The 27873-nt window shown below is 49.6% G+C and overlaps 1 pseudogene; it reads right to left on the reverse strand.

Annotated features, from left to right (window-relative positions):
- Window positions 1-25484, reverse strand: part of LOC144111875 (nose resistant to fluoxetine protein 6-like) — a 77514-nt pseudogene extending 52030 nt beyond the window's left edge.
- Between the last annotated feature and the right edge of the window lie 2389 nt (window positions 25485-27873).

Below are 27873 nucleotides of genomic sequence, written 5' to 3' on the forward strand. Positions count from 1 at the left end.
TGCCAAAGCCCGCGCGCGGGAGAGGGGGCATGGGGCGCTTCGGCTGGAATCGTCGGCGTGATCGGACGTGTCTCTCGCGGCTCCGCTCTTCGCCGGCGGGGCGAGGAAGCGACGTGGAGACAGGCTCCCGTACTTGTCCCGTACGGCCTTCGGAGTATATATCCCTTGCCCTAGCGCGGGCGAACATTCGCTCGGAACCTTGCTGGTGAGTCGGACGACCTTGATTCATTAGCATACCTTGTTGCTAGCTGGCGTTATTGTTTCTGTAGCAATAAATGCCTGTTTGTGTCCACTAATGTGTCGTACTTTTGTTCCCCCAGAGCAAGGCCCGCCGTGGTCGGCGAGCGCGCGGTAGCGTACGCGATTACGGGGTGGGTTCGGGCGCCTTTGAACCGTGTCAGCCGCGATTGAGTGGGGAGAACGTACTTGTCTCCCAAAATCAAACCCCCACATCTGGCAGCACAACGTGGGGCCTGTTCTTAGAACATTGGACGACTGTCGGTTCGGTTCGAGGAACGTTCTTTGTCCGGACTTGACAAGTGCTAGGCCTAGAGTGAATTTTGATCGCTAGGACCTGCGGCATGCTTTCTTTAGTGCGAGGTGTATTGCGCTGCAGCATGTTTGAACTTTTCGACATGCTCAGCACATTTTTAATTAAGATTTCCCTGGAGTTTCTTCATGAGAATCACTTGGTCCGCATCGAGGGAGCGCGAGGCCTAGCGCCCGCGGAGTCGCCGAGCCCGAAGCGAGTGAGTACGGAAGCCGCGTGGGTGGTCCGAGCTTCTGTATATACTTTGTCTTCTGTCTCTTTTTCGGCTATGCGAGTCGCGGCTCCGGGTGCCGGGTGGCCTGAGGCCACGGGTGCCTCTACGAGCTCGCTGGTATTGCAGCTCGGCACCGGGCGCTCCGACCCCGTCCGATGCGGTGGGCGCCGACCGCTCAGAAGCTGCTTTGTGCAGTGAGCGGGGTAGGACCACCCCACAAAGCTGACGTCTCCTCGCGGCTGCGCGCACATAACCCGTTTCGGGTCTTTGTTGTGGTCACGATCGTTGTCGGAGTGGTAGTTAGGCCTGAGGCTTTTCGGAGCTGCCTGCACCACGTTAAAAGAGACACGACCACTGGACCGTGTCGTTGAGAGGGGGCACATTTTGCTGCCCGTCTGTTTTTTTTGTAACCTCGCACGAACTGAGCAGTCTCGTTCAACTCAAGAAAGGGCTTTGTTCACTCGAACTTTGCGCTTGCACAGCCACCGACACGTTTTGCTAGCGAGTTAGGCATTGTGCCACGAGGCCCTTGCGGATGCCACTTCCCCTCCCGTGACCTACGTTAAAGGCACGCCGAGAGCGTTTCGGCAATTTTGCAGATCCGGTGGAGCCACCCAGGCTTGCTGTCCGGTGCACATCGTCTCGCTGCCACCTGCTGCGACGGAGCGGATTGTATACTGTTCGCCGCATCCATCCGGGGCAGCTGTGGCGAGACCAGTCAGCAGTCACCTCCGGCTGCTGCTGCCCTAACGACTACTGCAGGATCCTGGCCTGCAGTTTTCCCACCGGCCTTCGATTCGCGGGCCTGCGGACACGGTAGTCCGCGGGCCATACGAGTCGTCCCAGCGGAGACCTTCACGCCGCCTTCGGAACACCGCGGAAGTCGGCGTGACCTCCGCTGCAAGACGTGCCTCAAGGACATGAAGACCAGGAGACTCCTCCATAGCATGTACTTTCAGGCGCGTGGGTCTATTTAAGTTTGGGGGGAAGTGGGGACCTGCCCTGCTGCCCCCTGAGTTTGCTTTCTCGCGAGGCACCGTGCAGCGGCAGTCTCACCTTGAGGCAAAGCGCATTCCCTTGTCAGTTACATTAACTGGCAAGAGAGGGCGCCAGCATCGCTGCGCGCGAGGCTGCCAAAGCCCGCGCGAGGGAGAGGGGGCATGGGGCGCTTCGGCTGGGATCGTCGGCGCGATCGGACGTGTCGCTCGCGGCTCCGTTCTTCGCCGGCGGGGCGAGGAAGCGACGGGGAGACAGGCTCCCCTACTCGTCCCGTCCGGCCTTCGGAGTATATATCCCTTGCTCTAGCGCGGGCGAACATTCGCTCGGAATCTTGCTGGTGAGTCGGACGACCTTGATTCATTAGCGTACCTTGTTGCTAGCTGGCATTGTTTCTGTAGCAATAAATGTCTGTGTCAGCCAATGTGTCATTCCTTTACTCCCCCAGAGCAAGGCCCGCCGTGTTCGGCGAGCGCTCGGTAGCGTACGCGATCACGGGGTGGGGTCCGGGCGGCTTTGAACAGTGTCAGCCGCGATTGAGTGGGGAGAACATACTTATCTCCCTAATTCAACCCTACAATATATATATTCTCTCTGAACAAGAATGGTCCCCAATCGATCGAAACGTCAGTTCTTAAGCGTGCGTCAGTATACCTAAACACACATATGTATATGTATATATATATATATATATATATATATATATATATATATATATATATATATATATATATATATATTGTCACGCGTGAATGCGGTGATCCCTGAAGACAGGAACGCAGGATCCGACGAACGTCTGCACCACAGCTCAAGATCGCTGACACCTCCGCTTCCTCTTCTTCGAGACGGCGCGTGATTCAGGTCAGCGCTAAGTGAAAATGCGGAATGCACTGTGTCACTGGCCCCCGGAAAAAAAGAGCATCGTCCCGATGCGTAGCCGGCGTGTTGAAAAAAAAAAGTTCACCAAGGGAAGTTCACGTGTTGTGCGGCCGTATGTCCAGCTCTAGCGCTACCGCTCGTGGTAAGGCTTGAGGCGGACAACGTGTACCACCTCAGGGTGCTGGGAGTGCCGAGTCTTCTGAAAGCCGTCAGGAACGACCTCATAGTTCAGGTCTCCAAGTGGCCTGATGATTTTGTAAGGTCTAAAATACCGGCAGAGGAGCTTTTCGCTAAGTACGCGTCGGCGAATGGGAAACCAGACCCACACACGGTCTCCTGATGGGTACCGAGCATCACGGCGTCGGAGGTTATAGTGTTGGGCATCTCGGCATTGTTGGTCGAGAATCCTCACCCTGGCCAGCTGACGAGCCTCTTCAGCGAGGTGCAGGAAGGTGTGAAGATCCGCATTCGGGTCGATGTCGTCCACATGCGGTAACATGGCGTCTAGCATCGTGGTCACGTCGCGGCCGTAAACGAAACGGAACGGTGGCATGGTTGTCGTTTCCTGAACGGCCATATTGTATGCAAAGGTGACGTATGGGAGCACTTCGTCCCAAGTTTTGTGCTTAACGTCGACATACATGGAGAACATGTCACCTAGCGTTTCGTTTAAGCGTTCCGTTAAACCGTTCGTCTGAGGGTGGTAGGATGTCGTCCTTCGGTGGTCTGTATGACTGTGGAGTAAAATCTGCTGCAGGAGGTCAGCCATGAAAGCTGTACCCCTGTCGGTGATTAGGGTCTCCGGGGCACCGTGTCGCAAAACGATCTGATGGATGAAAAATTTTGCTACGTCAAGGGCTGTGGCACTTGGCAGAGCTGATGTTTCTGCGTATCGGGTCAGATAGTCAGTTGCCACGATGACCCACTTGATTCCCGATTGAGAAAGGGAATGGGCCCAGCATGTCCATCCCGATCTGCTGGAAAGGCCGCGATGGTGGTGCTATAGGCTTTAAGAATCCAGCAGGTTTTGTTGAGGGCGCTTTGCGACGCTGACAGCCTCGGCACGTTCTGACGTAGTGTGTAACGTCCGAATGAAGGCGGGGCCAGTAATACTTCTCTTTGATTCTTTCAAGCGTGCGGGCTACACCCAAATGTCCAGAAGTCGGTTCATCGTGTGAAGCTTGAAGGATTTCGTCCCTTAGGCTCGTCGGTATAACAATAAGGTATTGCTGATTGTTTGCGACGAAATTTTTCTTTACGAGGACACCATGGCGAACGCAGAGAGACCCTACCGAGCGCTTGAAAGCCTTCGGGGCAGTCGGGCGGGTCCCGTTAAGAAACTCAATGAGGTCGCGAAGTTCTGGGTCGGCGTATTGTTTGTCAGCAAGGCTGGTTGCACTGATCGCCTTTAAGGTGATGTCGTCGTCGTAGTTTCCGTCCTCCGTTGGGGATTCGACGGGGGCACGCGAGAGGCAATCGGCATCCGAGTGTTTCCGGCCCGACTTGTACGCCACTGTCATGTCGTATTCTTGGAGGCGCAGACTCCATCTGACAAGGCGGGCTGATGGATCTTTGAGGGTCGCAAGCCAACACAAGGCATGATGGTCCGTAACTACAGTAAAACGTTTTCCATAAAGGTAGGGTCGAAATTTCGACGTCGCCCGCACGATCGCTAAACTCTTTCTTAGTTGCTGAGTAGTTAGCTTCAGCGCGAGACAAAGAGAGGCTGGCGTAAGCGATGACTCGCTCTCGACTGCTGTGGATTTGAACCAGAACGGCACCCAGGACTACGTTGCTTGCGTCAGTATGAAGCTCCGTATCTGCGTTTTCGTCGAAGTGAGCCAGAACTGGAGGTCATTGCAGGTGGCGTTGAAGAGTTTCAAATGCTTGTGCTTGAGGGGCATCCCACGTGAAAGGCGTGTCTGTCCTTGTCAAACGCGTCAGGGGCTCGGCGATTTGAGCGAAATCTTTCACAAAGCGACAGTAGTAGGCACATAATCCTAGAAAGCGGCGGACTTCCTTTTGGTCCTGCGGTGGAGGGAAATTGGCAATAGCATTGGTTTTGTCCGGGTCCGGCCGAACTCCCTCGCAACTGACGACGTGACCAAAGAACTTTAGCTCAGTGTAAGCAAAGCGGCATTTCTCATTTTTTAACGTTAGCCCAGAAGACTTCATGGCTTGCAGCACAACTTCAAGGCGCCGAAGGTGCTCCTCGAAAGTTGGGGCGAACACACAACGTCATCAAGGTAGACGAGGCATGTCTGCCACTTCAGGTCTGCCAGAACTGTGTCCATCAGCCGTTGGAACGTCGCCGGTGCAGAGAACAAACCAAATGGCATTGCCTTAAACTCATAGAGCCCCTCCGTAGTAAACAATGCGGTTTTTTCTCGGTCCCGTTCATCTACTTCGATTTGCCAATATCCTGATTTGAGGTCCATGGATGAGAAATATTTTGCATAGCAGAGGCGATCGACAGCATCGTCGATTCGAGGAAGGGGATAAACATCTTTTTTAGTTACTTTGTTTAGGCGACGGTAGACCACACAAAACCGCAGTGTACCATCTTTTTTCTTCACGAGGACGACAAGTGCCGCCCAGGGACTGCGAGAGGGCTGAATGACGTCGTCTCGAAGCATCTTCTTAACTTTACGGCTGATTGCGGCGCGTTCCGTGGAAGACACGCGGTAAGGTGACTGTCTGAGAGGGTGCACGGCGTCATCCGTAATTATCCGATGCTTGGCCAAGTGTGTTCTGCCGACGCGGGAAAAAGTCTAGAAGGTATCGCCGTACCCCTGGAGAAGAGTTTCTACTTGGCCTCCCTGCTGCGGCGAAAGTGCGGGGTTAATGTCGTACTGGAAGTCGGGAACCCCGGTGTGAACTTCTGTTGACGACACCATGGCAAGACTGGGAGCTCGTCGAATGTCGGCGATACCATGAACGTGGGCCACAGTAGTCCGAAGGCTAAGATGTTGGTGCTCACTGCCAAAATTCGTAAGCAGGACTTTGGTTTCTCTGTTTTCGAGGTAAACGACCCCTCTGGCGACCGCAAGGCACCGGTCGAAAAGCATAATTGGTTTGCTTTCGACGACACCTTCAAACTTTCGCAGCGTCTTCGCGCCGACAGAGACCACAACGCTCGAACGGGGTGGAATGGTGACGTCATCAAGGATGGAAAGAGCCGCGGGACGTTCGAAAGCACTGTGGGTTACGTTGTCGGTGGAGAACGTCACTGACTTCGATTTAAGGTCAATGCCCGCGCCATTTTCTGTCAAAAAATCCATTCCGAGGGTTACGTCCCGGGAACACTGGTCGAGTACGACGAAGGTGGCCAGGTACGTGTCCTCTTCGATGGTTAATCGTGATGTGCACGTGCCAGCTGGGGCGATCAAATGACCCCCGGCAGTACGAAGCTGTGGGCCCGTCCAAGGTGTGGTCACCTTTTTCAGAGTCGCGGCAAAAGGTCCACTGATTACCGAGTAGTCGGCGCCGGTGTCCACAAGTGCGGTAACGTCGGTACCGTCGATTGAAATGTTCAGATCAGCAGTTGTAGTCGTAGGTGTACGGGAACGTCGCGGAGTCCGCTCACGGCTGCGGTGCGGCACCAGGCGGTTTCGTTGCGGCGAAGAATTGATGCGGCGAGGCGTGTTATCGGTCTGGTGATCGTCGGTTCGTCGTATAAGCGGTCGGTCATGTTTGTGCAGCAGTGGAGGATCTTGGACATGTCGCAGGTGAGCAACCTTGCCCCCAAAGGTTGCCGCTTCTAGTTTTCCCGACGGGGACTAGGAGACCTTCCACGCGAAATTTCGGCGGAAAAACGTCGCGGAGACGAGAAACGACGTGGAGACGGCGACCGGGCATAGCAGTGTGGTGCTTCGGGTGTCGCGGCCAGGTAATCGCTTATTTCTGGAGGCCATTGACCACGCTGCGGTCGGGGCGCATCGACACGATATCCCTGCAGACCCATACGTCGGTAACGACAGTTGCGGTAGACGTGACCGGGCCCGCCGCAGTGATAGCACAGAGCGCGATAATCGGCGGTACACCAGACGTCGCTCTACCGAGGGAGAACCTGAGAAGGGTGTGGTTGGCGGTGAATGTGGCCAGGTGCATCCGGGCGACTTGGAGGCGGCGGTGGACGGCGAACGGCTGCGGCGTACATCATCATCTGGGGTGTTGTGTTCGGGTGAAGAGGGGCTGGCGGCGTGAACGCCTGTTGGACCTCTTCCCGAATAATGTCCGAAATGGAAGAAACTTGCGGCGACTCCGGGGCTGGAAAGAGCTTTTGAACCTCTCCGCGTACTACGGTTCGGATGGTTTCCCGAGGGATGTCGTGGCTAGAAGCATCGACACCGCTGGTAGACATCAGCGACGGCGGACGCTCGTTCTGTCTGGATCTCATGTCGAGCATCTTTTCCATCGTAGTGGCTCCGGAAACAAATTCGGCGACCGTTTTGGGCGGGCTTCGAGCTAACCCAGCGAAGATCTGCTCCTTGATGCCCCTCATAAGAAAACGCAGCTTCTTCTCTTCGGACATGTTGGGATCAGCCCGGCGGAAGAGCTTCGCCATGTCCTCGGAGTAAACGAGGACGGTCTCATTTGGTAGTTGGACGCGTGTCTGGAGGAGCAGCTCGGAACGTTCTTTCCTGAGGACGGTGGTAAAAGCCTGCAAAAACTGAAGGAGCCCCATGTTGTTATTGTGGCTTCTCGGTTCTCAAACCAAATACGAGCTGCACCCTCCAGTGAAAAAAACACGTGCTGCAGCTTCGAGTTGTCAGCCCACCTGTTGTATTGGGCTATGCTCTCGAACTTCTCGAGCCAGTTCTCCGGGTCCTCACCTGGGAAACCTTGAAAGGTGGGTGGTTCGCGTGGCTGCTGCAGCACGACAGACGGCAAAGAGATGGCATCCGGCATACTGACGGGGGTGTTTGTGGGCACTGATGGTCTCGCTGAGGTCAGTTTCCTGGCGGTCGGACGAGACTGCAGAGGCCCGAACTCTGGTTGCAGTCCTTGCAGCCGCCGGCTACTTTGATGGGTGGGCGTAACTTCGACTCTCAAGGTGTCAAGCGGGCTGGAGTCCCGGCTTCTTGGAGGGGTCCTGAGCATGGGGTGCACTACCCAGCACCTCCACCAAACTGTCACGCTGAATGCGGTGATCACTGAACACAGGAACGTAGGATCCGACGAACGTCTGCACCACAGCTCAAGATCGCTGACACCTCCGCTTCCTCTTCTTCAAGACGGCGCGTGCTTCAAGTCAGCGCTAAGCGAAAAGGCGGAATGCACTGTGTCAATATATAGCAGACAAGGAACATGAAATGAGGGCCTCGTTTGACAAACATGTGAAGGAAACAAACAATCACCGAATCCAAAGTGCCTAGAGGAATATCCATTTTTTTTTATTTGTAGTGCTGATGAACGTGACAATAGTACATACATTAATCTGTCGCTTAAAGAAAATTGCTTATAGCGCATATTACTTATATAAAAAACCATGCCGCCGATGGGATCCGAACCTACGACCTCGGAATATCGCGCCAGGTGCTCTACCAACTCAGCTACGGCGACGGCTGTCCAACCTGCTGCTTACGTGGGTAGTGCCTACCTCGCAACTGTTATATATCTGATGAACTAAAGCGGCTGTTTGGGCTTGTTGGTCAGTGAACATGGTAAAAGAATGCAGCGCGAAAAAAACAAGGACGAACAGAAGTGGACCGGACAGGGCGCTGACTACCAACACATTTATTCAGAAAGATGAGCAGCTTATATAACGCAGTCCAACACCCACGTGATCAAGAAAATAGCAAACGCGTTCAACTATCTAATACAAAAAACAAAACGAAGTACACAATATCAAAGTGATAAAACCGAGAGGACCACGACGAACCGTAAGGTGCACGCATGGAAAATGATCAGTCAGCGACCTTTGCCGCCAATGCAGCACGAGGCAAAACGTAAACGAAAATAACACTATAGTCACCGAACACTAAGTAAAAGACGAAGCTAAAAGCAGGGTCGGGGCCAAACGCATAACAAAACAATACAAAACGCAACGCAAAAGCTGAGTCAACCGTTCACAGTCAAACTGAGTCAAAAAAGTTGAAAGTTCTCTAGAACAAGAATTAAAAGCAGACGTGTTTATAGTGGGCCTAGAAAACTGGACTCCTTGTCTGTAATTAAAATTGAAGGCGTGCTGACGCACTTGTCTCCAGCTTTGGCTATCATCCTTGCCTCAATGATGACCCTTTCAATTTCTGTCCGCGCCCGTGCTCTGACAACCGTGCGCGTGTGACATGGTACGCACCCTTTGCAAGACTTGCAATGGTCGTCCAGGTGCCCGCCGCTTTTGTTACGGACCCTCCGGCGGTGTTCAAACAATCTCTCGTTGAGACACCTGCCGGTTTGCCCAATATACACGCGTCCACACTTCAAGGGAATCTCGTAAATGACACATGTAGCACAATGTGTGAGTGGTTCTACATGTCTAATAGGGCAAACCTTTTTCTTCTGCTTTGTCAGCAGTGTACACGCTCGTGACAATTTGCACGGGGCTGAGAAGACAAGGTTTACGTTGTTTCTTTTTGCAACCTTCTTTAAATTGTGAGACAGCTTGTGAAGATACGGGATGACGGCCAAGGGAGGTCGTCTGGCCTGTTCTAGCTTGCCTGCGTCTTTGCCTTGCACTTTCAATTTCTGGAGAAGAGTCTCTAAAACGCTACTCACTAGTGTTGGTGAGTAGCCAGCACTGTAAAGACGTTGCACTTGGTTGTTAACACTGCTTTGCATCGTATGGGGACAGCTTTTTGTGAGCGCTGCCTGGATGGCAGAAGAAACAATGCCTCGCTTGATCAATTTCGAGTGAGCGCTGTCATGCGGAAGAAGACCTTTCTTAGAGCGAGGGTTGTACGTCCAACAGAGGTGGGTTTGTTTAAAACTAAAAGTACGTCCAAAAACTGAACGTCCTTGCCTCTCGGCGGTTCACATGTAAAGTTCAGTCCCCCAAAATGGGATTTGAAAAGGGCGACAATTTGACACTCTCCACAGAACCAGGTGGGCAACTTCTGAGGACGATCATAAAATCATCCACATACCGGAAGACCAAATGGACCACATCACCCGGGAGAACCTGGCTAATGCGCTTATCGGCTGCCGCCAGGTAGATATCACACAGGACTGGCGCGATTGATGACCCGATGCATGCGCCATTCTTTTGCACGAAGTACTGACCGCTGTACTGAACAACAGTAGATTCAAGGTAGAACTGAAGAAGGCGAAGGAAATTGTCGCTACTCACACCCGAGCTGCTCTGGAAACGCACTTCACCCGACTGTTGGATCACGTCGCGCACCGCTGCGTATAGACCACCGTGCGGAACGGAATAAAACAAGTCTTCAACGTCAATTGTAAAGCCAGTCGTGGCGTCTGAACTGCCTTTGAATCACTGTAACACCTCAGACGAGATCCTTACCAGAAAAGGGTCATCTAAAGGTAGGCCATTCAAGTGGCGTTGTAGGTAGGCACCAACTTCAGCCTGCCACGTACCTCTTTCCGAGATGATGGTCCTCAGAGGGCAGTCAGGCTTATGGGTTTTGCCTGTGAAGAACACTTCCAAGAAGCAGTCTCGGGCATTTTCTGCCGATGATCTTATTCTATCGAGATGGAAACTTGTCAGTAGCTTCAAAGCCAAAGTTTTCTGTCTGCTGGGCCGGAATTGAACCTTCTTGAAATTCTTTTCGAGCGCTACCTCAGCCTTCTCCTTGTACAAGTGGTTAGGGAGGATGACAAATCCGCCTTCTTTGTCGCTTTGCACAGCCATATGTTTTCCCTCCTTGAGGCGTTTAGCAATGGACACGATGGGAGGCTTAGCATGCGTGAGCGAGGCCCCACAGCGACGTAGAACATCGATGCCATCCCCAATGACTCGTGCCTTGTCTTGCTCTGGTACTAGTTGTGCCATCTGCCGCACCATAGCCAGGAGCTGGTACTTGTTTGAAGGTGGCTGAAAGCTGAATTTGGGACCCTTCGCCTTCTTCAGTTCTACCTTGAATTTACTGTTGTTCAGTACAGCGGTCAGTACTTCGTGCAAGCAAAACGCAGCCATAACCTGCGTGAACCTCATCGCTATTTCTTTTTGCAAGGCCAGGATCCTCTCGTTCCATATCAAAAAGAAAATTGTGCCGTTCGAAGTGCGAGTGTTGTTCGGCCCTGTGGAGCCGTCTTGGGGGCATGTTCGGCGTATGTGCAAGATTCTGAAGTCAGAACTCTGGAGACAAGTGCGTCTTTTCCAAGTCTGGCTAGGTGTGTTCGCGCCCCAGAGGCCACATTCGACGGAGGTGAGCTGCAGATATTATGAGTACAAAAAGCTCGCAGCGCAATCGGCTGAATTCCTATGGCACCAGTACCGTCTGCGCCTTCCAGAAAGGAAGAAGGAAGTGAAGTCGTCTACGACCAACGTCACCGTTCTCGGAGGTGCATGCATCTCGTCTAAGGACTTGAAGGTCCTACAGAAGGGTCCCAAATTCAGCTTTCAACCACCTTCAAACAAGTACCAGCTCCTGGCTATGGTGCGGCAGATGGCACAACGAGTACCAGAGCAAGACAAGGCACGAGTCATTGGGGATGGCGTCGATGTTCTACGTCGCTGTGGGGCCTCGCTCACGCATGCTAAGCCTCCCATCGTGTCCATTGCTAAACGCCTCAAGGAGGGAAACCTTATGGCTCTGCAAAGCTACAAAGAAGGCGGATTTGTCATCCTCCCTGACCACTTGTACAAGGAGAAGGCTGAGGTGGCGCTCGAAAAGAATTTCAAGAAGGTTCAATTCCGCCCCAGCAGACAGAAAACTTTGGATTTGAAGCTACTGACAAGTTTCCATCTCGATAGAATAAGATCATCGGCCGAAAAGGCCCGAGACTGCTTCTTGGAAGTCTTCTTCACAGGCAAAATCCATAAGCCTGACTGCCCTCTGAGGACCATCATCTCGGAAAAAGGTACGTGGCAGGCTGAAGTTGGTGCCTACCTACAACGCCACTTGAATGGCCTACCTTTAGATGACCCTCTTCTGGTAAGGAACTCGTCTGAGGTGTTACAGCGATTCAAAGGCAGTTCAGACGCTACGACTGGCTTTACAATTGACGTTGAAGATTTGTTTTATTCCGTTCCGCACGGTGGTCTATACGCAGCGGTGCGCGACGTGATCCAACAGTCGGGTGAAGTGCGTTTCCAGAACAGCTCGGGTGTGAGCAGCGACAATTTCCTTCGCCTTCTTCAGTTCTACCTTGAATCTACTCTTGTTCAGTACAGCGGTCAGTACTTCGTGCAAATGAATGGCGTATGCATCGAGTCATCAATCGCGCCAGTCCTGTGTGATATCTACCTGGCGGCAGCCGATAAGCGCATTAGCCAGGTTCTCCCGGGTGATGTGGTCCATTCGGTCTTCCGGTATGTGCATGATTTTATGATCGTCCTCAGAAGTTGCCCACCTGGTTCTGTGGAGCGTGTCATTCTTGAAATTGTCGCCCTTTTCAAATCCCATTTTGGGGGCTTAACTTTACCTGTGAACCGCCGAGAGGCAAGGATGTTCAGTTTTTGGACGTACTTTTTAGTTTTGAACAAACCCACCTCTGTTGGACGTACAACCCTCGCTCTAAGAAAGGTCTTCTTCCGCATGACAGCGCTCACTCGAAATTGATCAAGCGAGGCATTGTTTCTTCTGCCATCCAGGCAGCGCTCACAAAACGCTGTCCCCATACGATGCAGAGCAGTGTTAACAACCAAGTCCAACGTATTTACAGTGCTGGCTACTCACCAACACTAGTGAGTAGCGTTTTAGAGACTCTTCTCCAGAAATTGAAAGTGCAAGGCAAAGACGCAGGCAAGCTAGGACAGGCCAAACGACCTCCCTTGGCCGTCATCCCGTATCTTCACAAGCTGTCTCACAATTTAAAGAAGGTTGCAAAAAGAAACAACGTAAACCTTGTCTTCTCAGCCCCGTGCAAATTGTCACGAGTGTGTACAATGCTGACAAAGCAAAAGAAAAAGGTTTGCCCTATTAGACATGTAGAACCACTCACACATTGTGCTACATGTGTCATTTACGAGATTCCCTTGAAGTGTGGACGCGTGTATATTGGGCAAACCGGCAGGTGTCTCAACGAGAGATTGTTTGAACACCGCCGGAGGGTCCGTAACAAAAGCGGCGGGCACCTGGACGACCATTGCAAGTCTTGCAAAGGGTGCGTACCATGTTACACGCGCACGGTTGTCAGAGCACGGGCGCGGACAGAAATTGAAAGGGTCATCATTGAGGCAAGGATGATAGCCAAAGCTGGAGACAAGTGCGTCAGCACGCCTTCAATTTTACTTACAGACAAGGAGTCCAGTTTTCTAGGCCCACTATAAACACGTCTTTTTTTTTAATCACGTCTGCTTTTAATTCTTGTTCTAGAGAACTTTCAACTTTTTTCACTCAGTTTGACTGTGAACGGTTGACTCAGCTTTTGCGTTGCGTTTTGTATTGTTTTGTTATGCGTTTGGCCCCGACCCTGCTTTTAGCTTCGTCTTTTACTTAGTGATCGGTGACTATAGTGTTATTTTCGTTTTCGTTTTGCCTCGTTCTGCATTGGCGGCAAAGGTCGCTGACTGATCATTTTCCATGCGTGCACCTTACGGTTCGTCGTGGTCCTCTCGGTTTTATCGGTTCTTGGCTGACTTTCCGTTACCTAGATATGTATCACTTTGATATTGTGTACTTCGTTTTGTTTTTTGTATTAGATAGTTGAACGTGTTTGCTATTTTCTTGGTCACGTGGGTGTTGGACTGCGTTATATAAGCTGCTCATCTTTCTGAATAAATGTGTTGGTAGTCAGCGCCCTGTCCTGTCCACTTCTGTTCGTCCTTGTCTTTTTCGCGCTGCATTCTTTCACCATGTTATATATATATATATATATATATATATATATATATATATATATATATATATATATATATATATATATATATATATATATATATATATATATACAGTGTCGAAAACAAATACAAGATATGATAACGCGACGAAAAATGAACAAACAAAAAGCAAAATCAAGGCAATAGAAGGAAAAGGGAAAAAATAAATCCCAAAAAAGGAAAACATTTCCGGCAGACATCAATAAGACAGCGAAAACGAACACAAAATAAAACTGAATAAAATATACAAATACATATTACAAAGAGCAGTCTTAAAAGAACTTGGGATAGTAGTATCGACAATGTACCGTGGTCACATGACCGTTTTTCGTTTAAATCGAATTTTTGCATGTGATGGGCAAATGCGTTGATGCAAGGCAATCGTACTTAATTTTTGCTAGAAACCCTGTCTAGGCTGTGCTTGCGTGCGCGTGCTTGTGCGTGCGTGCTTGTGTGTGTGTGTGTAGGATTCCACACTCCGCTGGGTACACATCCGGGGTACACCCACGGATAAAATGTCATCTGGCACCTGCGATCCTCCACTCGCATTCCCACCAAAAAGCATCCCCCTACCTCAACCCGGCGGAAGACTGCCACCCGCCTACTCACCTACACCCACCCCGCAAAAGAACCCCAGCTACCAGGAAGTCACCTGCACCTTCTACTCTGCACCATCCACCAAAATTCCAGGCTACACCCTAATGAAAAACCGAGCCGAAATAAAATTTTTGGAGGCAATTAGAGGCGATCATTGTAGAAGCGAAAATGAAAACCGCAATGTAAAACTAATTCTGCTAAATAAGATTTGACGCATCATATCGTATGACTGCCCGTCAATATTTTTTTTTATTTTAAGGCTGCAGCAGTAATAATGGTGCTACCCCAAATCCCGGCGTGGTGTTTCTGAAGTTCCTGCCAGGGATGCCTGCCTCCTCCAGAAGCACCATTCACCAACCACGCCCTATTCTCTCCCTCCTACATGGGGTTCTGTCCATCCATCCAGCCGACCACCTCCCCATCCCACAAACCACCATCCTCAAGCAGCACCCAAAGCCCTACCCCCTTCTTCCGCCCACCGCCACCCTCCAGAATATTATTGCGTCGTGTATGTGAAGTGTGTATGTTGTGGACAGGTGAGTGGGTCAGTAGCCCCTTAGTTAAGGGGGAGGGGTAGGGAGGTGGTTGGTGCTTCTGGAGGGAGGAGGCTTCACTCGCCGAGGCATTACACACACTACGCTCGGGATTTTGCGGAAACATAACTACTGATACTGTCGCAGTAGAACAGAAAAATTGATAATCTCACGCCACCCCCCACGTACCGTAGCCGTGCCTCGATAGGCGGCACACGATCGGCTCACTGATCACAATGGCTATCCCAACGGATGGATGGACGGAAGAGGAGAGCGTCCCTTTTAAAACGGGGTGGCGGCATTTTCCACCATGCTCGGCTTTTTTCTCATTTAGTTTTTTTCTTAAAATTTCTTTAACGGTGTTGCAAATAGGTTTATGCTCGCCATTTTATGTACATACATTTTTATCCGGCACTTCTAATATTATTCATCTCTCTGCTTTTGAGCCACTAATCTTTCAATCACTTTTTGCTAACTCCCATCTCAGATTCATTCTCATGGTCATCGCTATCTCTGAAACCTGGGTCTCAGGGAGAGTGATGTGCCTGCATCGACAACCGGATGGATGCCACCACATTCCAGAAAAAAAAATGTTGAATTGTTTCCGCAGATTTACTACACGCTGTAAATGTGTGATCTTCTTGGTTATATTTCTTTTTTGTAGCTTTGTGTTCTAAGACACTCTGACCTAGCTTCACAGAGTACGGAACTGCCTCTTGAGTTATTATAGAACGATCCTTCCTGATCTGCATTTTCAAAATCGGTGTATCTGAACAGTCTGCTTCTCTTTCAAGGAAGTTTTTACCTTCTGCATTTTTTATCCGTTGTTTAAAGCCCTTTACTTCTCGGTCCTGCGTACTTACTGGATGGTTTCCTGGTTATTTTTTCTCATTTTGAGTCAAAGCGCTTTCTGTACATGTATTTAGATACCCTAGCTGCTCACCACTTATCGTCCAATTTCCTTAGGTGTTCTTCACAAAATATTTTACTCTGAGCTTCCAGTGCTTCGAACAAAGCCCAGCCCATAACCTCCTTTACTGCCTCGTTAGTGGTTTTGCATTGGGCATCTGGTGGCAATATTCCAACATCTCCCTTATTTAGTTCTAATCTCTACTGAACCTCTGCCTTTATAGGCACAAAACCCTGTTCCAAAATTAAGTATTGGCACTGTTACCTCAGTACTATCACTATTATCTCTCAGTACTTCATATTTGTTGTACCCCCATAATCCTCTATGTTTCACTATCCCGGCATCTCTTCGCTCTTTTGCCCTAACAGACTGTTCGTACTTTTTCGTGTATATGTTGCCTTCGTTTACCCACACTCCAAGACTCTGGGCATTTCATGGCCTTGTACTGTAAGCACGTGATCTGTTGTATTGTTAACAAATCATCACACCTGACTTAGTTGCGCTAAAACTGAAAGTCAGAACGTCTCCTTCACCTTCACAGCAACTAACCAGAGTTTGCAAATCTTCCTGGCTATCAGCTAGCAGTAAAATAACGTCCGCATACATTAAACCCGGTAGCCTTTGTTCAATGACCTATCTGCCTAACCTTAATAACAAATTTTAACATAGATTACTTCTTTCAGCCTGCTTTTCATATTTATCATATAAAGCATGGACAGCAGCGATGATAGAGGATGATCTTGCCTTAATCATTTGCGTACTTCGACAGTTGTCGCACTTCTTATTCCTTGCCATGTAATTTCAACTTTATTATTTCGGTAAATTTTCTGTAGGCAATCAATTAGCTCATCACCGATACCTTCATCCTTTAGTATGTTGCTCAGGAGTTTCATGTTCACGTTGTCGCATGAACTGCTCATGTCCAGAAGGGCTAAATACAGAGGTCTGTTTTCCGCCTTAGCTGTTTCAATGCATTGGGTAAGCACGAACAGGCTGTCATCTAAGCGCCTACCCCTTCTCAACCCTGTCAAAAGTTCTAAGAGTACATGATTACTTTCTACCCATGGCAACTCACACCGTCATGTGTGCCAACTGGCTCACGAAGACGAGAAACCACCGCCAACATATCGGCCTACCGCTGGTGAGGGGCCGTCGGGTCAAGGGTGCAGGTGATTTCGTTTGCTCAAACCACGTTTGAGAGCAGCACGATAGTGGCGTGCAATTGCGTTAGTCACGTGGTTTATTTTGTATTTCGCGGGCTTTCCTCGGAGCTGGGAAAAAACACACACGTGAGGATTTCCTTATCGTAAATGATTGAAGGGGGGTTTCTGAAGGTGCTCGACAACTCTTCAAATAAAATTTGTTGTCTAAAGTCAATATTTATTAATTGAGAAAAAAAATGTGCCTGTAGAGCGCAAGATGGCTGCCGCCAATATGCAACTAGTTTCACTCACATGTCTCTAATAATTCCTTTTTTAATTCTTGGGTCAAATTAGCTGACACACCCGTATACAGCCGTTTGGATAATCTGAGTTGGTCTTGCAATCCGGTTTTTTGTGTCCCGTTTTTCTTCGCTGTTCCTGCCATCCGGAATTTATCTGCTGAGGCGCAAGCGGGCATAATCTGTGCTCTGCATCCATTGAATTTACATAAACTCACAATTCCACCTTCATGGCTCTTACACTTGTCTCCTCTTTTCAAGCCTCTGGGTCCTTCCTGAACCAAAATGGTGACCCCAATCAGAGCACTGCACGGGCCCATTTTTTTCGGCACGACCAAGCCAGAGCCCGCTGATCCCATGTCTCACCCGGCCCGGGCCCGGCTTTACCGAAGGCCGCTTTGGACCCAGCCTAAAGGGAAAGGTTTCATAGAGTCTCGCAATGCAGTGGCTACATGAGCGGCCTTTTCGAGACACACATGTAGGATGTGGAAGCAGATCACTGGGAGGAAGGTTTACGTATCGGGCTCCAATTTCAATCAGTTTGTCGGCGAGCTTAACGAATCCATCTCCATGAACAAATATAAACGGCCGCATATCGTTGACGCATAAGCCCACACAAGCAACCGTCATGCTCTCTTTAATTCTTTCTGGAATTGTGGAAGCATTCGCAACAAAAAATAAGTGATGTTTTAGCAATAAAAATATGACACACACACATTTCGACTCAGGGGCGAGGTTCCGCTTTGGCTGCAGTGGTACCTAAAGGAAGCTTTGCATTCACCGCATTTTACAGGTCTTATCCGTGCCGAGTCGTCGATTGACAACTTCAAGGATTTTGTTTTCAAACACCATCTTTTTCAGCATTCTTTACAACAAGTTTGAACTACCCTGACGAAAGTCCTTCCTGGATCTTTCCAATGGTTATCTTGGACAGCAATTGCACAAAAAGAAAAAACCCGCTAATGAGACAGATTTGAACCAATGTCAGAATTCCTTGCAATTCTCAGGCGCCATTTCCCCTGTCCTTAGTACGCCGCTGTTCTAAATGCCCTTACGCTCTTCTACTACCCTTAGCTCGTCTTGATGACGTCTTTCAGTTCTCTTAGGTCTCCAGTCTTGTTTTCTTCATGATGGTATGCTTGCGTTTCGTCTTCTTTTCAATTCTTCCTGCTCTTTCTTTCTTTTCTTTTTTATTTGTATGTCCTCCTTCACTACTGTCGCAACTCGCTTTCGCCCTTAAGAATTTATTACGACACGTAAAAACCTGTAGGCACGTGGTGCGGCTGCTGGTTAGGGCAGCCTTCAGCCCTTATAAAGCTTCCCATCGCAGCTTAGCTGACCGAAAGTGACTATACATTCGTTTCAGTTCTTGCGTATTGCTTCTCCCTTTGAAGAAATCGACAAGCCCCTTGGGGTCCCAGAAAGCCGCGTTCGCTGCTTTGCGACCATGAGATCTCATGTAGTACGACCGCGGCCGCATCACGTGTCGCATAGTTTCGGAGGCGGCGCGGTTTGCTGCACCTAGCGTGCAAACTCGGCACTATTGGGAATGTATGACACGAGCGACTTCAGATGAACGGGACAAGCGTTTATACACTTCCACTGCAGCCCCTCGTGTCGCGCTACATGCATTCCCAATAGCAACACGAACCAACTCACCCAGCTGAAAGTATTAAGAGGACTCGGCACTGTTTCCGTGTAGTCGACGCCAGCCTGCTCGCCACTGGCTGTTGCATACACGCCTACCTGCTTCAGCCTCACACGCACGTGCGCACACACATGAATGCACATATTTATGGGCGCACATACAGATGCGCGCGCACGTAGTACCTCGATGGAATGATACGCGAACAACCCGATGCCAACACCCCCCGCTGTTGAAATTTATTTTCATCGCGCGTTTACCTAGGTGGTACAAGAAAGACCTTAGGGTCGTCCTAGATTGTATCATGGACGAGTATAGGGTCTTTTTGCTATCACCGAAGTAAAAGCGCGGTGAAAAAAAATTGAAACAGCGGGGCGCGTTGGCGCCGGGTTGTTCGCGATTTATTCCATCGAGGTAGTACGCCCGCCGCTCTGTCTAAACGCGGGAAGGTATCGCCAAACTGCGCAAGATAGCTTGACTCTTTCTTTTTCTTTTAAGGTATCTCTTCTCTTTTTTTCCTTCGGGCAGCGGTACTGCGGATTTCTTGCAAGAGGCCGACAAGAGCACTTGGAGGCTAAAATCTGACCCCACACTCAAACCTACATAGATGGGATGCGCGAAAAAAAAAAGATTGTCTCCCTGCTCCCGCGTGGCCCTCGGCTTGTGTCTTCCATATTCGCAAAGTTACCTCGCCGTTGGGCATCCTTTGGGCGCGACAAGAAAGGTTTCATACTGCGTGCTGTTAGAGATCCAGGGAGCGGAAAAAAAAACAAGACCGAGTGGCTACAGTAGTACCGAAAACGTGCGCAAAGCTTTAGTTGGAAGAAGGTGCGCGTGGTCGACTCCTTCCCCACGCCATTGCATCCGCCTCTGACACGAAGGAAGTCGGGACGTTGTCTAGTGTGATGAGAGGGATTGCAACTAGTAGGGACTTAACTGATCCCGCGAGCCAGGCTGGGCATGGGCTTTTGGATGGACCCTGGCCCAGCCCAGGAGCTAGGAAAATCCGTGTATCCCAGCCCGGGCTCGGCCGGCGGGCAGGCTGCTGCCTGTGCTCTCGGGTAATCCAGCCACCGTGCAGTGTTCTAACCTGAATGCTGGCGCAAAACCTACAGCAAGAGCTTTTTGATAATGGGCAATACGAACGCTCTAAATAACAGGCAAATGTAAGAAAAAATTTCCAGTAAACTCCTAATGGAACAGAACAGTTTGGATCGGAAGGTACTATAGTTCGAAAAGCCTTGCTGGATTTTGTTTTCTGCTCTGTTCTGCACTGTTCGGTGCTCACCGAAGCGCCGATTTTCACCTTCTGTCCTCCCTTTACACGCACCGCCTATTGTTAACAGTCATGCCACTGGTGTCCACAACGAAGTTAAGCTACTCTGCCGATCGGCACCTAGGATAGGCTTCTCACCCATATACTATGCCTCCTAGCCCGATGCGCGCGACGCTCGAATCTAGAGTAGGAAAATATTGCTAGACTGCCATTCGCAATCTATCCTTCGAGCTTCTTTCGCACCTCGAGGTTATCAGAATTCAGTGCATATTCTTCTAATCTGCTGCGCAAAAACTACGAAGTCTCACTTTATGGTGATGGGACTTGCTTCGGTGCAGCAAAATTGCTAATATTCGAGAAGGAATTAATTACAACAATAGCTTTGCAAGCCACATAAAATGATCTTTGATGCCCGAGGATATCACATATTCAAAGATCGTATGCCCAATGCTATGTGCGGCTTTGGGCCTGCGCATTTTAGGCTCGCATTGCCATTTAGCGAGCGAAAATAAGCACTGTAATGCCGTAAAAGTTATTCGCTCAGTGAGCATTGCACTATACGCAACAGCAAGCGACAAGGAACATAATCTTGGCTATTAGGTGATGGGCTCCGAGCGAGACTCACGTCGCAGTGCCAGGGGCTCCAAATTTCGAATTCCGCGCACCAGTGTGAGAAGTCCAATGCTGCACTCGGCCGACACGTCGGCCTCCAGGAGCTTCCTCGTCAACGACGGGGCGGCCCGGTCCATGGCACTGGCGATCCATTCTTTCAGCTTGCTTACATAGCTTACGTTTTGCTGCTCCTTCACTCATGCGGAGGAATCCCCGTCGGACCCGCTGCCACTGAGTCAACACGGGAGGCACCCGTAAAGAAGCACTGTCACCACGATGAGAACCACTTTTTGCACAGTCATGATGTCGCGCAAACCTCCTAAAACATTTGAAGGGGTGCAAGTTGGCAAAATGACATGAAGGCTGCTTGCAGATACTTAATTAGGCTGATGCATATCTTACAAAGTTGTTTTCTGGTCAACTAAAATTCAGAAAACACCTTACGCGTTCGCAACCACCATAAGCACTTGGCGAATGATCCCCCTTGGGAAGTGAAGCCCCAAACAGCTCAACGGCATGAGAGACCCAGCAGGAGCGTCAAGAGAAAAGGTTCACACGTGAGAAAGGTGGCTACTCGCCTTTAACTCCTCTTATAAAGCGCCGTCATGACGCTCATACGGCACGTGGCTTCACAAAGAGGCCCTGCGGAAGGTGAGACGGTAAGAGGACCAGTATGATAGGCTCTTCGCCATCGCCTTCTTCCTTGACAAAGACTTTACGATTCCTTGTGGCTTGGGTTGATTTGGCACAAAAAAAGCGTTCAGCTCTTTTATTTATGACTTTATTAGGCATTGTCAAATCGGTTTGGCTCAATGGCCGACGTTTCCTGGCAGGATTTCAGCGCTTGTGAAACATACTTGCAACCTGCTCGACTACTAGGGGCTTTCCGGCGCACAGCTTACGTAAAGATGGTCCGTGGACGCTGGACGTTTCAAATAACTTCACCATGCGCTGGGCCTGTTTCGTGCCCGATAGATTGTGATCCTAACGACTTCGCTGTGTTTAGCTTTTCCTGTATTACGCACCTTCAGTATAGTGCCGACAACGCTGCATGCTGCGAATTCCCGTAACAGTTTTTGCGTTAGGTGCGAGAGCATTAACGCCGTATTTTGTGCCAACAATGAACTGCCACTCATAACTCGCGTTTATACAGTTAATTCTTAATTAATCAAACTCGATTTAATTCTAACTTCCGGTTTTTACTAGCTAACTCCTTGGCCCCATAAAAATTAAGTGAAATGAAGAGGCTGAACTTTATCTGAACTCCGCCTAATTCGAAATAAGTTCGTGCTTCCTTCGCGTTGGAGTTGCAAAGGTTCGGCTTACCTTTTTTTCTAAATTGATGTTTCTGGGTCGTCTTTATCACTACTTATAAAGGCCTTGAGCTGGGCGGGGTAAATTGGAAAATTGCAATTATTTCAAGTTTCGAACGTACTACTACACTGGGAACATTATTTTTATCCTATAAAGTTTACATAGATTGGAAGGTAGTTGCGAGCTACAATGAATGAACCACCGCGTCTGCAGTTGCCAGTAGCCATTATATCTTAATTTAACATTCGCCTCACGGCGGTTTCTATAAGGAAGTGAAGTTATAGCCGCTTATTTTTATGCGCTGCGTACCACACGTACACTCGTAAACAGACATTATGGACTACGCTTCGGATGTTTATGGGTATTTTATGCTTATCCAAGTAAAAGCCTCTTGCGCGTTAACGCATCAAAGTGGCGGGCATATATTTACGAGAGGGGAGACATGCAACTCCGAAGTGTGCCCTGTATCATTCTGTGCGCGACTTTACGTAATGGCTTATTTTTTTCCACTGAGCTTTTACCTTTTGCCAAGCGTCATTTTTGCTACTTATTCTGCCCTTCGTTTCCTACTCCATTCGCTCTCTTCTCCACGCTTTTGCTGTTTGCGTCTTCGTTTAATCAGTAAGATGGAATGATGTTTTTTTTCCAAAATGTAGCTCTGTGATGGCGTCGTGCGTTTAATATGTCTGTGAGTTCTGTCTACGTGAAGCGCTCTTAAAGTCCAGCTGTCCCTTTTGAATCTGATTTTACTAAAGCCCTAGCAACCGTCCCTTCACCAACATCTTGATGGCTACCACAGTTTTTCTACTCTTGTTTACATAGTCGGTAAGGATTTTTTCCTTGAGTTTCTGTTAATATGGTTATTCTGATTACGGTCCACTCCAGATAATTAAGCAACCCGGAATTGAATTGGTATTGGTCTGTTCTTTTTCTGAATTTCGTGAGCGACTACAATGTCACCGTTTTTTATTTTATTATATTACATCAAAGCACCACTTTTGTAATGGCGCCTCCTCATTTTGAAGTCATGGCGCTCAATTGCGCAATTTAAGATTGCTTTCTTTTTTGCTTTATTGCAAGTAGCAGCAGAGTCAAAGATGTTTTAGTTAAGCTGACGCACTTGCTAAACAGAGCTGGTGGCTGCTTTGCTGCCATCCTGGAACATATTGTGCAAATGTGGAAAGCCTATCAGGTCGCTCTGCAGGTTACTCTTGTCAAAGATGTCTGCGCACCTTATGATTTCGGAACAACTTCACAAGGCATTTCGTTTCCCAATTTCGCCTAAATGGAATACCCTGAAAAAAATGGCTGTGGTTTAGCTCTGGTTAAACCTGGCGTGACGTGATAGCTACAGCGGGCCGAGTGAAACTCGCTCAGTCGAATTGCAAAGTCAGTCTTTCACCGCTGCGTTTCGCTGGGCGTTCCTTCTTCATCTTCGTCCCTGCACGAGGGTTCACTATCTCCCCCTCTCCCCTCCACGCCCACTCGGTTTCGCCGCCGCGCCGCTGGCAGCTGCCATGGCGGCCACGGCGCCGCCAGGCTGAAGGCTCCAAATGCTATCGTAATGTAGGCGAGCGGCGCGCACACCAGCTGCGTGCTCTGACTTCACTCCGCGCATGCGCACAACTGAGGAGGAGGGCGGCGTCTGCTCCGCCGTCGGTGCAGCAGCGAGGCGCGCACACCAGCTGCGGGCTATGATGTCACTCCGCGCATGCGCACAGCTGGCGAAGCGTTGGTGCCACGGCTTAGCGCGCATCCACGCTGACCTCGCAAAGTGGCTGGCATAGTGCAGCTATCACTACAAAAATATAAAGTACATGAAACCGCTCACCAAATCTGACAACTTCAATTTTACTCAGCTTCTATACTTTCTGATTCAGAGTGCCGCAAGTAAGTGAAAGGGCAAGAAATGTGTAAACATTTGTGAGCCAATATGCCCGACTGCATGCTGCGATTAGTGCTCAATTGTTCCACAGTTGTCATCATCAAAATCAGCCACCTTGGATAGTGTACAATGGTGAAATTAATTTTGCACTTCTTCAGTTTTGCGCACCTCAGTGCCTACTTAGCGCCCCTCATTACTATTCAGAGCATACGCCTTGACTTTGACTGCCCGCAGTAGTATGGAAGGACGCCGGACTAGAAGGATGAGTCGTCGCGAGGATAAATGCATATATTTTGACTCGGATAGCCTGAAAAGATCCATCAACTACTTTCTATCTGCTGTTGCTGCTTAATCAGACTTTTTCGCAAAGTCATACATGGATAGTGCTCTACGCGCTTTCGTAGAGCGCTTGGGTTGCGAACTCCACACTTTGTAGGCATCATTCCCGAGTGGCCTCGGGGTCTGAACAATAACCTATTGGACATGAGCTCCGGTACGGAGAGCGACTGACTTCCAAAGATTCAAAAAGTACGTCGAGGCCCAGGATGCGCTGTGGTGACAGCTTACGCAGAAGAGTGCATGCTGTTCATGCAGTCGAGCCTCTAGTCTAGTCTGGGGAGCATGTACGGGTTATTCGCGAGAAAAAGAACTGGCAAAGTAGGAAATTATTTCCCTGTTCTCTCCCCTTGAGGTTATCAATTCATGGTGCCAAAGACAACATCCATTTACTGATCTCTTGAAAATTTTTTGTTGACACCATGGATGAATTCGACTGTAAAACGGGCCATACATTCATTGAAAATTTTCTCATAAATGTTGCTTTATAGCAATTCAAACATAATTAACCAGAAATCTGTTTATTAATTTGTTGGCACTGGAATATAACAACTTATCTGCATTATTACGCATGTGCGCTACCGTATACACTCGTGTAAGGGCCGCGCTTTTTTTCCGCGATTTTGATGGGGTGCGGGCCTTCCACGGAAGTGTGAAATTTTTGTTCAATTTTCGATCCACGTATGAAAAAACTTTTTTAATTGTACCGTATATACCTAACGATGGGATATCTGGCGTCTAGCTGCTAACATCCTCTGTAGTTGTCTTCATCGGTATCGCTGCTCGGGCTCGGCTCGTCGCCGCTGCTCGCGTCATCCGCACGTTCATGTATCCAATCGTCCTCAGTGCCTTTGATGGCATTGGAAACCCCGGTGACCTTAAAACCGTCTACAATAATGTCTGTGGACACCGCAGGCCGCGCGTTTAAAATCCAAGAGCAGATCAGCTGAACTGACGCCCTCCTTAGTCGTCCGGTCGGCGTTTTCTCGTGGTGGCCCACTGTCATTCATTCAGAGCACCGGCGTCGGAATTCTGCCTTAAACGGCCTATTAACAGACGCATCCCGTGGTTGCTGCATACTTTTTAAACCGCCGGCGATAACCGCCAGATGCGTACGAGCTTCTGCAAGACGAGCCTTCACGCGCTCTGTGAGGTGGCCCCGAAAGGTGTTCAATACGAGCAGGGCCTTCCGTCGGAGCAGGGCTCCCGGCCGGTTAGCCCACGCCGTTTTCACCCAGCCAACCACTAGTACCTCGGACATCCAGCCCTTTTCTTGCACTCTGACGATTATTCCATTCGAGAACCTCTTCTTGGGCAGCGTCTGTCGCTTAAACACTACGTACGGGGGCATCTCCCTTCCGTCCTCTGTGATCGATAGAATTACAGTGCAACGCTGACGCTCGGCACCGCTCGTGAGCGCAAGGACGCTCTTCGCGCCGGCTTGGCTGACCGTCGTGTTCTCAGGAGCACCGAACTAAACAGGTGTTTGGTCCGTGTTTCCTATGTGGTGTAGGTGGTACTCGTGCTCTGCTGTTGTCCGGCGGCGGATGCTCAGTTGTTGTGGCTTCATAAATCTCCGAAGCCATCCCTCGCTTCCCTTGAAATCCGTCGGTGAAAGGTTCATGTGGCGTGCGATTCCAAGGGCCTTGACGTGGAGCGTCCCTGTTGACAACGCGTAGCCGTCTTTCCTGATGTCCGTGACGTATTTCATGATCTCCTTCTCGAGTGTTGGAAATTTGCAAGGCTTGCCGCGGAATGCTTTCCTAGTCTTGTTTGTTGGGGCAAGCTCCTCCATTTGGTCACACCAAGCACGCACTTGTCGTCGACGTGGAAACTCCGGCCGGCTCCACGTTTTCCATTCTGTTCGGCGTATGCCACAACTTGAAGTTGGAACGCAGCATCATACGCGGTTAAGCGTTTTTTTTTTCTTTTCCATCACAAGCGGGTGTCGTCAAAATGAACGGCGGCACAACGGATCAATGACGCCGACGAGAAAAGCGACAAGATCTCCCGGATAGTGCCGCGCGCCAGAAGCTCACAGATAGCGCAGCGGGGAAGCCGCAGTACAGCTGTTGCCATCTGGTGACTCCCGCGAAATGCGCCGTACGCGAGACGCGACGACGATGCCATTTGCTGGCGAGAATTTTTTCTTTTCTAAATTTGGACTGCCAAGTTGGGGGGAGCGGCCCTTACACGAGCGCGGCCATTAGTCGCGTGTATACGGTATGTGTGCTGTTAACAAACTAATGAGAAGCGCTGAAGCGCTTAAGTTTCAAACAGAGGAAGAGGCAACAGCCTAGTACTTAGAAAGGACGCTTCATGGGCCTTGATAGCACAAGACTTGTGGTCTCAGAATAAATGTTTTCCACACTAAAATAACAGCGGTAATTTTTACGACCGGATGGTGTCCCGCAGCAGTGGAGTAGTGGTTTAAGCATCCGCCTTGTATTGCAGGAGGTGCGGAGTTGGATGCCTAGTTCCGCAGAGTTCTCACCGCTGATAGAATGGGTCCAAGCTTTCCATTGTTCTGGTGCCCGGTTTATTTAGGGTGAAATTGCTTAAAAAAATTATGTCATCAAACTTTGAATAGAAGAAAATATCTTACGCCATGGCGCACTGTGGCCACAGATGCCCATATGCCATAAAAAAATATTAAATATCATCATGACCGAGTGGGCACATGATTTCTATTTCGAAGAAAACAAATGTCAGTGTTGTTGGCCAATGATTCATGCGGCTTGATGGGAGTTGCAATAAAAACGTAACAATAAGCATCGGTAAGTGCAGTGGGCGGAACGCGCAGCTTGAGGAAGTCGACTCGAAGTGGTAAAGATGATGCACAGAGCCTTCGGTCCTTGGTGGCGATCTCGCGGCGCCAGTTTTCAGTGAGGCAGTGAGCATCTGAAATCTTAAGAAAAAAAAATTACAGCGACTTAGACTAAAAGTACCACGAGTTATGAGCTCTCACCGGCTCGAGAAATGATTAGCGCAATGACGCCGTCACAACGCCCCAACGAAATTTCCGCGAGAAATACGCCGACACGGAGTAGTGGGCTTTGTTGTACAGTGTGTTTGTAGGCCCTGTCCTCTGAGCGTTGATCCTCTGTTAGGCCTGCAGCACGTATAGGCGCTGGCGTCCGGCACACGTGCAGCGTTCCGATAGCGACACGACAGATGAGCAGCCTTGCCGCTCGTGGTGTTACGAGAATGATCCGAAAAATTTCTGTGCTTACTTTGTTGATAAAAAATGTACATTACACGCTTAAATTGGAATAGCATAGCCTAGAAAGTAGCAACCTTGTGCAGCAACGCACCCTCCCAAGTGTTGCTGCCACTGCTGGGAAGCGGCCTGGCAATCTTTTTTTGCGTAATCACGTGCGAAATATTTTCAAATTTGTGGTCGGCCTCTGCAATCATATGAAAATGGAAGCTATTGAGCTGCACCTTCATTCGCGGGGAAAGGAAAAAGTTAGCAGGCGATAAATCTGGGGAGGCTACAGAAGCCACAACATATTGTGCGTGACGATAAATTCGCCAAAGAGGTGTGCTCAGTGGTAGAGTACATAATGCTAAACGTTGTCTCCTCAGCTTAGGGGTCAGCAGTTCGAGGACCAACTGGACAGCGACACGCAGCCTGATCAATACCACCTTTTGGGTTGCCTACACGGACCCGTTTGTCATTATCTCTAGTCCTACGTTCCTCAACCCAAAGTTCCGTGATATATAGGTTCCATGTTTTC

The sequence above is a fragment of the Amblyomma americanum genome, unplaced genomic scaffold (genome assembly GCF_052857255.1).
Source record: "Amblyomma americanum isolate KBUSLIRL-KWMA unplaced genomic scaffold, ASM5285725v1 scaffold_12, whole genome shotgun sequence".
NCBI lineage: Eukaryota > Metazoa > Arthropoda > Arachnida > Ixodida > Ixodidae > Amblyomma > Amblyomma americanum.